Below are 10,288 nucleotides of genomic sequence, written 5' to 3' on the forward strand. Positions count from 1 at the left end.
GCATTGAGTGGCTCTGGGAGATGTGGAAATCCTGTGTTGGTCCATCCAGACCTCCAAATCTCTGCCCACAGAGTGGGACACCAATTTGCTCCCCTGTCTGCCATGCCTTGGGTAAATGTGAGGAACCATGCAGGGTAGCTCTGGACCCACAGTACTTGTCCAGGTGTACAAACTGGCTTTTAGAGATGGAGAATTGTTCTGGGAATGGTGCGTGGTAAGGTGGGCTGGAAATCAGATGTCAAAGATGCCATGGGGTAAGGGGGTAAATTAATGAGGTAGGTTTGGGAAGATACAGTGAGAAAATTTGGTGAGCATTGCTTTGAGAAACCTGCCAAAATAACCTGATGAAGCTTGAACTTGGCCAAAACAAATCCTCAAATTCATCCCAAATGGCTCTCAAGTTGCTTCTCTACGTAAACTTCCTGGAGATTAATGAAGGACATCCTTATCAAAAATGAAGATTTAAAATTCACAAGAGGACATTTTGGCTGTGATTTTATGACACCAGGTTTCAATGATTGCAAGCGTGTGCTATCTGACACTGCCTTCTGGAGTATACAATGGAATTTTGAATTTGCAATGGCATTTAAAGACCAAGCTTCTGTGTGCGCACTCACACCTGGTTCAGCTGATTGTAGCAAGAGGACTGAGGAGAAGCTGCTGCCCTATTGTCTCTGTCTCCCCTCCTCACTTTAACAGCTAAGTCTTGTGCTCAATCTGCCGAGCTGTGAACTGTGTTCATATCTCTGAAAGCAGTTGGAGAATCCCACAGGATGAAAAACAGGGTCAATTCACCCAGCAATGTTTCTGGAAGACCAGAAGTGGATGGGATCTTGATGTGGAAGTCCCAACTCTGTTTCCAGCAGATGGAAACTATTTTTTTCCCATGGAGTAGAAGGAGCATAGTATAAATCAGTCAGGTGGGATTCAGGGAGGTGATTACCTGGTGGTATTATCACTGGACTGTTAATCCAGAGACCCAGGTAATGTTCTGGGGACCCAGGTTCGAATCCCGCCATAGCAGATAGTGGAATTTGAATTCAATAAAAAATCTAGAATTAAGAATCTAATGTTGACCATGTATCCATTATCAATTGTTGGGAAGTTCCCATCTGGTTATCCTTTAGGGAGGGAAACTGCCATCCTTACCTGGTCTGGCCTGCATGTGACTCCAGACACACACCAAAGTGATGGTATCTCAACTGTCCTCTGGGCAAGTAGGGATGGGTGATAAGTGCTGGCCTTTCCAGCAGCGATGCACACATCGCATGGATGATTTAAAAAAAACTGAACTCAGCAGAACTATTTGAACTTAGTGCCATTCATTTGGGATGTAATGGTCCTGCTGCAATTTTTGAAAGGTGATTAATGGTGGGCTAGCCAAAGTCCATCCCCAAATTAACATCACCATTGCTTGCAAAACAGTTATCCACCCTGAAAATAGTAACCGGGTGACCAGGAGCACTTAGAGATATTCTGAGGATGTGATAAGTGCTTTACCTTGTACTTTAAGCCAATACTTTTATTTGTGCATTGAGAATTTGGCGTGGAGCACCTCTGGTTGTGCACCTACATTGCTCCTGAGGCTGCTTGCTCCTGATCACCAAGTAAGGCTTTCAAAACTCCTTATTTATAGTAAAACCCCTTTATTTATGTCGGCAGTTTGTCATCAAATGCAGCTCTCTAATGTCATCTCTAAATCCACACTCTTCACATCTTCACTTTGGATGGTCTTTTCTGCTCTTACTGAGCTCAGAGTCATGTGATTATCATTTCCATGAACCCCGTCATACCACAGTAAGCACTAAATATAAGTTCTTATTTTCATAAGGCTTTGATATCCTTTATGCTCTCAAATTATGGTGGATCTTGGCATTTATACCTGCCATAACTTGGACACAATCATTACAAAATCGACTAATAAAAGGTACTCTGAAAGCCCTGAAGATGAATTCCTCTCTGATGGATATGATCACCAAGACTTGTGTTCCATATGACAGACGATTAAATGGTCATAAGCAGATTTCATCAATGGTCCGCAATCTTTCCACTGACACGTTTGGTGGAATCAATACAAGAAGTAATTTCATCCTATTGTTATTTTCTGATCCTGAAAACTATTCTGCCATCAGTCCCCTGATTTATTACCTTCCAACACATGATACAGTTCCATTTTGTACATCTAGAATTGAGGTGGATTGGCGATTAGAGAGGAGACAACATTTCTTCAGTCGATGTGTTTTAGGTACAAAGATCTCACCTAGTCAACTGGACTTTGGAAGGTGTCAAACTCTTATGAATTACCAGTGGTTCTTGCATATATCATATTGACTTTACTAAACTATTCCCTGTGATTACGTCTACAACATATTATACTTTGGTCTGACAAGGGAGAGACATCTCTCTTTTGCATTTTGATGGCATAATTTCACAAATAATCTTTATGTAGCCACTCTGAGTTTTGTCGAAATGAAACTGCTTCAGTTATGGGAAGTGATTTTGATTCATTCTAAATGTTCAGCACATTTAGAAGAGAATGCCTCATTGAATTAATGGCTATATTGTTTCTTACAGTACAACATGTGGAAAAAAAATAACCCCAAGAGATTGCACTTGCTCTGGTTTATTTTGTCAGTGCTTACTCCCATCCTGACATCCTAAATTTCTTTGTAAGATATTACGAAATAATAATACCAAATGAAATGCAGAATGAATGATCATACTTTCAAAATGTCAGTAATTACAATAGGTTAAAATGGTAACTGCAATCCATAATTACAACAGCAAAGAAGTTGGATTCATCTCAATTTGTCCAATTATATGTGAAATTTCGTGAAAACGCTTAGTGGGTAAAACTAAATTACAATAATTGTTTTGGTAAGGAAAAATTAATCACTTGTTTGACAGGAGCTCAAATATCTTACTTAATCGAAGATGTCTGTCATTTTGCTTCTTGTGCTTCGTCCCCTTGTATATTTTCACTGAGAGATGAGATTCCTACCTATACTGAATGTTTGACATTGGGAGTTAAAGTGGGAAGGTGCCATTATGTCAAGATGGTGTAGTCTATGTAGTCAGCATTTTGGACATATTCAAAGATTGTATCTTCTCTTATGGAATGTGTTTGAGTACATGCTAGAAGCTGGTTACTTAAAATGAAACATTCAGAAATTAGACAGGGAAGTGAGAACATATCCTTTCAGTCATTCACTACTGGCAAAAACAAAATTGCCATCCCACTAATCACTTTCCATGTCATTAACTCTGGTCAACTGACTCATTTTATTTTGAGATTCACTGTTACATTTGATAATTGTGACTCTGCACAGCCTGCAGTATATCACTGCTATAAAATCTTCTCGTAATTACTGATAAATATGTCATAACTTTGCTAAAATTCATGTCACATCTACGGGGGGTCATTTGCACTTCAATTTTAAGTCCTCCATTCATCTGGTTATGATGCATAAAACAGTAGCATTTTGATGCAGATAAACAAAACTGTTTACTCCCCTGCCCAAAACTAACCAGCAGTTCATGGTAGATCGGCACAGGAAAAGAGGCTGGAATACTATGTGCTAATATTTCAAAGATTGCCAGCACCATGTTAGATTTCAGATTACCTTTGCTGATATATTTTCTAGCCTCAGTCATTCAATCTTTTTAAATGGGTCCCCTGAAGTCTAGTTCATTGCAGTTCTAGGTGGCTCATTAATCAAAGGAATAAGACCATGTATCTTTTACAAATAAAGTACAATTGATCCCTTTCAGTTTGGCACTCTAGCTATTTTGTCTTTGTTCAGATGAGGAATTATTGCAGGTTTGAGCCAAACAATTTCACAAAATTATACAACAGTTGATTAGCGCATCGGTGTGGGAAGAATTGTGTATATAATACAACTCTGCTGACAGTTTATTATAATGATCTCAGTTACAGTGTGCCTTTGTAATTCAATTCAAAATCCCAATGCAGTTACAAACAGAAAACTCCTCTCCTTTTAATGGAATTTTGTCAGGGAAGTAAAATTTCAGCGTAGAAGGTTTACACTGCACTAAATTTAAGAGAGATAATTTCGATAAATTATATTCCAGGCGAGATTATTAGATGGTGTAGATTACAGTTTGTTTGGAGTTACTGCTCTAATCTAATTTGAACCCTTTATAACTTCAGATTGAAACATACTGAGTTGGATTGTTACTTGAATGACAGAATAAAGACTAAGAAAGAAAACTGTTTTAGAAAAGATTTCCGTTCCACTGTTATGGTATTCTTCTGGACAAAAACATACAGAATTAATTATGTGATATTTGTGTGATGGTACATTGGAATGTTAGGTGCATTCCTTTGTTGGGCAGAGAGCAGTAACTGCAAAGAAAGGCTGTCAGCCTGGAAATCTCCTGTTATGGGATTGAGGATCTGCCTTCCTTTCATGATGATGGAGAACTTACATTATTATTGTTTGGGAATTTGAGTTATAAAATAAAGTATTTTTAAAAATTCTTTTGTTCTGTGAAGGATGCTTGTTTATTTTTAAAGGTCAGAAATCCAGTCGCTCAAAACAGCATTCCCAAGAAATCATGTGACATAAGCTAAATGACCAGATAAGCTATCTATTGTGACAATTTCTGAAGTGCTTCTCAAGTTGAGTTCTTATGACCTATAGAAAGAGAAGCTAGAGGCTGGAAGCAGATTCAGAAGAAAAGATCCACAGGGCAGTTTACCAGGCAGCATCAGAGGAGCAGGAAAGTTGATGTTTTGGATCAGGACCCTTCTTCAGAAATGGGTCCGGACCCAAAACGTCAACTTTCCTGCTCCTCTGATGTTGCCTGGTCTGCTGTGTTCCTCCAGCTCCACACTGTGTTATCTCTGACTCCAGCATCGGCAGTTCTTACTACCCCTAGGGCAGTTTAGTTTTGGCAGTCTCCAGGCCATCAGAACTGGAAAGAGATCTTAAGCTATTTTAGCAGTTCAAGTAGACAAGTAGGATTTATAATGCCTTAAAATCTATGCAAAAAAACTGACTTGGAATATTTACGTTTTTTTTTTCAGGATTTGTAAACTGATTAAATGTACAGATTAGTTATAACATTTCTTCACATTAAAAGTACTGACACACTGAACCTTAGAGTGGCAGCATGTGATTTCCCATTCTGAGCCACTGTGGCTGAGGAGACAAGGTTCAAAGGGTGACACTTCAATGAGTGATGAAGAGAAACCAGATGAATGGGAAAGAGCCTCACAGATATATACTGGACTCAAAGTAGCATCTTAAAGATGGTAACCTACAAGCTCATCTGTCACCGTGCGTGTTATGGAATGATGTCTTGTAGGAAAAAAGTAAATTACTTCCACAAATGGAAAGAGAATTTCATATTTATCTATTTTTCAAACCACTGCTCATATGTTTTATGGATGGAAGACTTAAGTTAATTACTTTGTGGATTCATTTTAAATACATACACGAATTGTGCAAATTTCAGAAAATACTGTACTGTTGCTAATATTATTGAGGAGAGGTGCGAATTTTGCACAAAATAGATGGATCTTTCAACTCACCAGCAAACTTCTATCATTACAACTGCCTCACCATCATTATATTTCTCTAGAACACTTGGAAACCAGACCTTGCAGACTGTGTACCTTATTACAATTTTCAATGATAAGGGAGTTTGGCCACATAGATAAACGGTAGATTTATTCCCAAGTAAATTAAGTTTGATCTCAACTTATCCGGTTAGATACTTCAATTCATTTCACATGAAATGGTGCAAAAGGCATTTCAACATCGATCAGCATTTTTCAGTTGCTGAAGAAAATACTGATGTTAAAATAGCTGTGGACTGAAAAATGAGTGGTAAGTTTTAACTGTATAATCTTTGACCTAACGACTCATCCCATCCAATTTCTTCCAGATGAAGGTAGCTAAAACACCCTCCAAGTGTTAGAGTTCTGAGAAAGGATCAAAAAAAGTTAAGGTATACAGCCTTGTAGAGAAATAACTAAGAGGTGACCTTAGGTAAGATGGTTAAAGGCATGGAAAGAGAAATGTGAAAAATTACTAAGGTATTACTGGATGCAAGATACAGGCTCTGACTGGAAAAAGGGAAGATTTAGAACTGGTAGCAGCGAGGTTTCCTCACAAAAAAAAAATCAATATGTCAAGCAGGCTATCAGATAGAATGGGAAAGATGAAAACCATGGAAACATTATCAGCCAATTTCATATGCAAACATGAAGACTTTCAAATATTCTGGATGGATGTATTAAGAAAGGTTGAATGACTCTCTCATCTGTAATTATCTTGTGATAAATCTTGTCCTTATTTCTTAGTATCTGATATAAATTACACTGGCAAACAATTACTTGGTTGTATAAATCATTGGATTGTACTTAACTGGAGTAAAATGCACACCAACCATGAAATTGAATAACAGGTGTTCAGGTATTATCCGTATTTAATGCAAGAATTCCTTTTCTTTTCTATTTTGTTACATTCATATAGAGAGGTATATCTTCTTTCTGTGTGCTTGGGTCAGTGAGAGACAGAATTGATCTTTGTCTGTCCTACATATTCCTAGCATCCTTTGAGTGCCTAAATTGGGAGTTCCATAAGGTGGCTCAGTGATTAGCACTGCTGTCTCACAGCACCAGGGACCTCGGTTCAGTTCCTTGGGCAACTGTCTGTGTGGAATCTGCACATTCTCCCCATGTCTATGTCAGTTTCCTCCCACAGTCCAAAGATGTGCAGGTTAGGTGGATTGGCCATGCTAAACTGCCCCTAGTGTTCAGGGATGTGCAGGTTAGGTGGGTTATAGAGGGATGGTACTGGGTGGGATGCTCCAAGGATCAGTGTGGACTTGTTGGGCCGAAGGGCCTGTTTCCACACTGTAGGGATTCTATGATTTATGAGGGAGCAAAGTTTTGTCCTTCCAAAGGTAACAGACTACAGCGTAATTATTTTTTTAATTCATGGACTACAAAGATATGGTCAGTTCTGAACTGCATAAGGACAACCTGTGGGGTGAACATATAACTATCTGTCATGTAATACATTAGCATCTATTTCATCATTTAGTGTGTCCTGCACATGTTTTTTCCTGTAAAACTCAGCCAACGGTGCATCAAATGCAGAAGAGAAACATAGAAACATAGAAGATAGGAGCAGGGGTAGGCCATTCGACCCTTTGAGTCTCCTCTGCCATTCATTATGATCATGGCTGATCATTGAGCTCAATATTCTGATCATGCCTTTCCCACAAAGTGCTTCAGAGCCTAGAGGTGCCTCTTGATGCCTCAAGAGCTAGATCTACCTCCTTCTTGAAAACATAATGTTGGCCTCAACTGCTTTATGTGGCAGTGAATTCCACAGGCTCACTCCCTCTGGGTGAAGAAATTTCTCCTCATCTCAGTCCAAAAGTATTTGCCCCGTATCCTTTAACTATGACCCCTGGTTCTAGACTCTGCGTCGGGAACATTTTTCCTGCATCTATCTTGTATAGTCTTGTTAGAATTTTGTAGATTTGTATGAGATTCCCTTTCATTTTTCTAAAGTCCAGTGAATATAGTCCTAACTGACTAACTCATATGTTAGTCCTGCCATCCCAGGCATCAATTTGGTGAATCTTTACTGCACTTACTCTGTAGCCAGAGAATCCTTCCTCAGATAAGGAGACCAAAAGTGCATGCCATATTTCCAGGTGTGGCCTCACCTATGCCCTGTATAATTGCAGTAAGGAATTATTGTTCCTGTACTTGAATCCTGTTGCTATGAAGGCCAACTACAGTATACCTTCTTTACTGCCTGCTGCACCTGCACACTTACTTTCAGAAACTGGTGTACAAGGACACCCAGGTCTCATTGAACACTTCCCTCTCTCAATTTATAGCCATTCAAATAATAGTCTGTCTTCCTATTTTTATCCACATTACACTACAGCAGTCCTCTCACTCAGCTCATCCAAATCACACTGAAGCATCTCTGCATCCTCCTCACAGCTCACCCTCCCATCCAGCTTCGTGTCATCTGCAAATTTTGAGATATTACATTTCGTTCTGTCATCTAAATCACTCACATATATTGTGAATAGCTGGGGTCCTAGCACAGTGCTCCACTAGCCACTACCTTCCATTCACATAAATACTCATATATTCTTCCACTTTGCTTCCCGTCTGCTAGCCAGTTTTCTATCCATTTTGATACACTACCCCTAATCCCACACTCTTTAATTTTACACATTAATCTCTTATTTTGGACTTTGTTGAAAGCCTTCTGAAAGTCCAAATGAAACACATCTATTGGCTCCAGCTGATCAACTTTACTAATTACATCCTCAAAGAATTCCGGTAGATTCGTCAAGAATGAATTCCCTTTTGTAAATCCATGCTGACTATGTCTGATGAAGATGGGAGGAACAAAATGCATTTGCCATTAGGGGTGTCAACAAATACCAAGGAATGCTGAACGCCCCTACAGGAGAACCATTGACATATTTTAACATAAATAGATCTTGCTGAAAATGTGGGATCAAAGGGTGTTGAGTATGTTTGGTAGACAATGTATATGACTCTTGAGTGTTAACCTGTTGAAAATTAACTTGAAATTTCTCACATAATCACCTTATTTTATATGCCACAAAAATAACTACGGCGACCTCAGGCTAGCTAAAACTCTAGTGAAAAGGTAACTCACCCTGACTTGCTATGCAATTCAACAAAATGTTCTTGTTGGATGTAATAAAACCATCAACTGTTTATTATGCAAAATTTTCATGCTAATAGTCTACAGTTTAATAAATTAGGAATTAGGAAATATTTCCCATGACAAATGGAAACCATGGTATCCGCTGCTAAAGCCTTTAATCCTAATTCATACAATTGCTTATTTATCTGAACTTCATGTTCTAAAATATTCATTTTATTCATCTTTATAAGACAGTCAGTATTCAGATCATGAAATGAAAACAGAAATTGCTGGAAAACCTCAGCCTGACCGGCAGCATCCATGGAGTTAAAAGGCTAAATCCAGTGCCAAAAACAGAAGTTGCGTGAAAATCTCAACAGGTCTGGCAGCATCTGTGGAGAGAAATCAGAGTTAACGTTTCGGGTCCAACGACCCTTCTTCACCACAGATTATGTTCCTTTTCAAAACATTCAGGCTAATAACTTGAAACATCCAAGGAGAATTTTTTTTTAAATTGGAAAGGAAAATGTCAAATTGGCTTGGGCTTTGTTAAAACTGAATTGGAACTTTGGAGGCTAACGGGTGACCTTATGGAGGTTTATAAAATCATAAGGGACGTGGATAGGGTAAGTAGGCCAGGTCTTTTCCCCAGGGTAGGCGAGTCCAAAATTAGAAGGCATAGGTTTAAGATGAGAGGGGAAAGATTTAAAAGGTACCTAAGGGGCAAATTTTTCATGCAGAGTGTGGTGCATGTATGGAATGAGCTGCCAGAGGAAGTGGTGGAGACTGGTACAATTACAACATTTAAAAGACAGGTACAGGAATAGGAAGGTTTAGAAGGATCTGGACCAAATGCAGGCAAAACAGACAGGTTCAGTTCAGGATACCTGGTCGACATGTCAATGTCTGTTTATCAATCAGAATGGATACTTGTACAAGAAAATTGACACGCCTCTCGTTTCAAGCCAAAGAGCCCTTAAAACTTCAAGATCTCAGAAAAGTATCATTCCCAGCCTTCCTAATACAGTATTGATGCCAAAACTCCTGCTATCTCACTTCCGCCATCTGCAATCCGACCCCACCACCAAAGACGTTTTTCCCTCCCCACCCTTATCTGCTTTCCGGAGGGACCACTCTCTCCGTGACTCCCTTGTCCGCTCCACACTCCCCTCCAGCCCCACCACACCCGGTACTTTTCCCTGCAACCGCTGGAAGTGCTACACCTGCCCCTACACCTCCTCCCTCACCCCCATCCCAGGCCCCAAGAAGACATTCCACATCAAGCAGACGTTCACCTGCACATCTGCTAATGTGGTATACTGCATCCGCTGTTCCCGTTGTGGCCTCCTCTACATCGGGGAAACCAAGCGGAGACTTGGGGACCGCTTTGCAGAACATCTACACTCGGTTCGCACTAAACAACTGCACCTCCCAGTCGCGAACCATTTCAACACCCCCTCCCATTCCTCAGACGACATGTCCATCCTGGGACTCCTGCAGTGCCACAACGATGCTACCCGAACGTTGCAGGAACAGCAACTCATATTCCGCTTGGGAACCCTGCAGCCCAATGGTATCAATGTGGACTTCACAAGCTTCAAAATCTC

The sequence above is a fragment of the Rhincodon typus genome, chromosome 18 (genome assembly GCF_021869965.1).
Source record: "Rhincodon typus isolate 14 chromosome 18, sRhiTyp1.1, whole genome shotgun sequence".
Lineage (NCBI taxonomy): Eukaryota > Metazoa > Chordata > Chondrichthyes > Orectolobiformes > Rhincodontidae > Rhincodon > Rhincodon typus.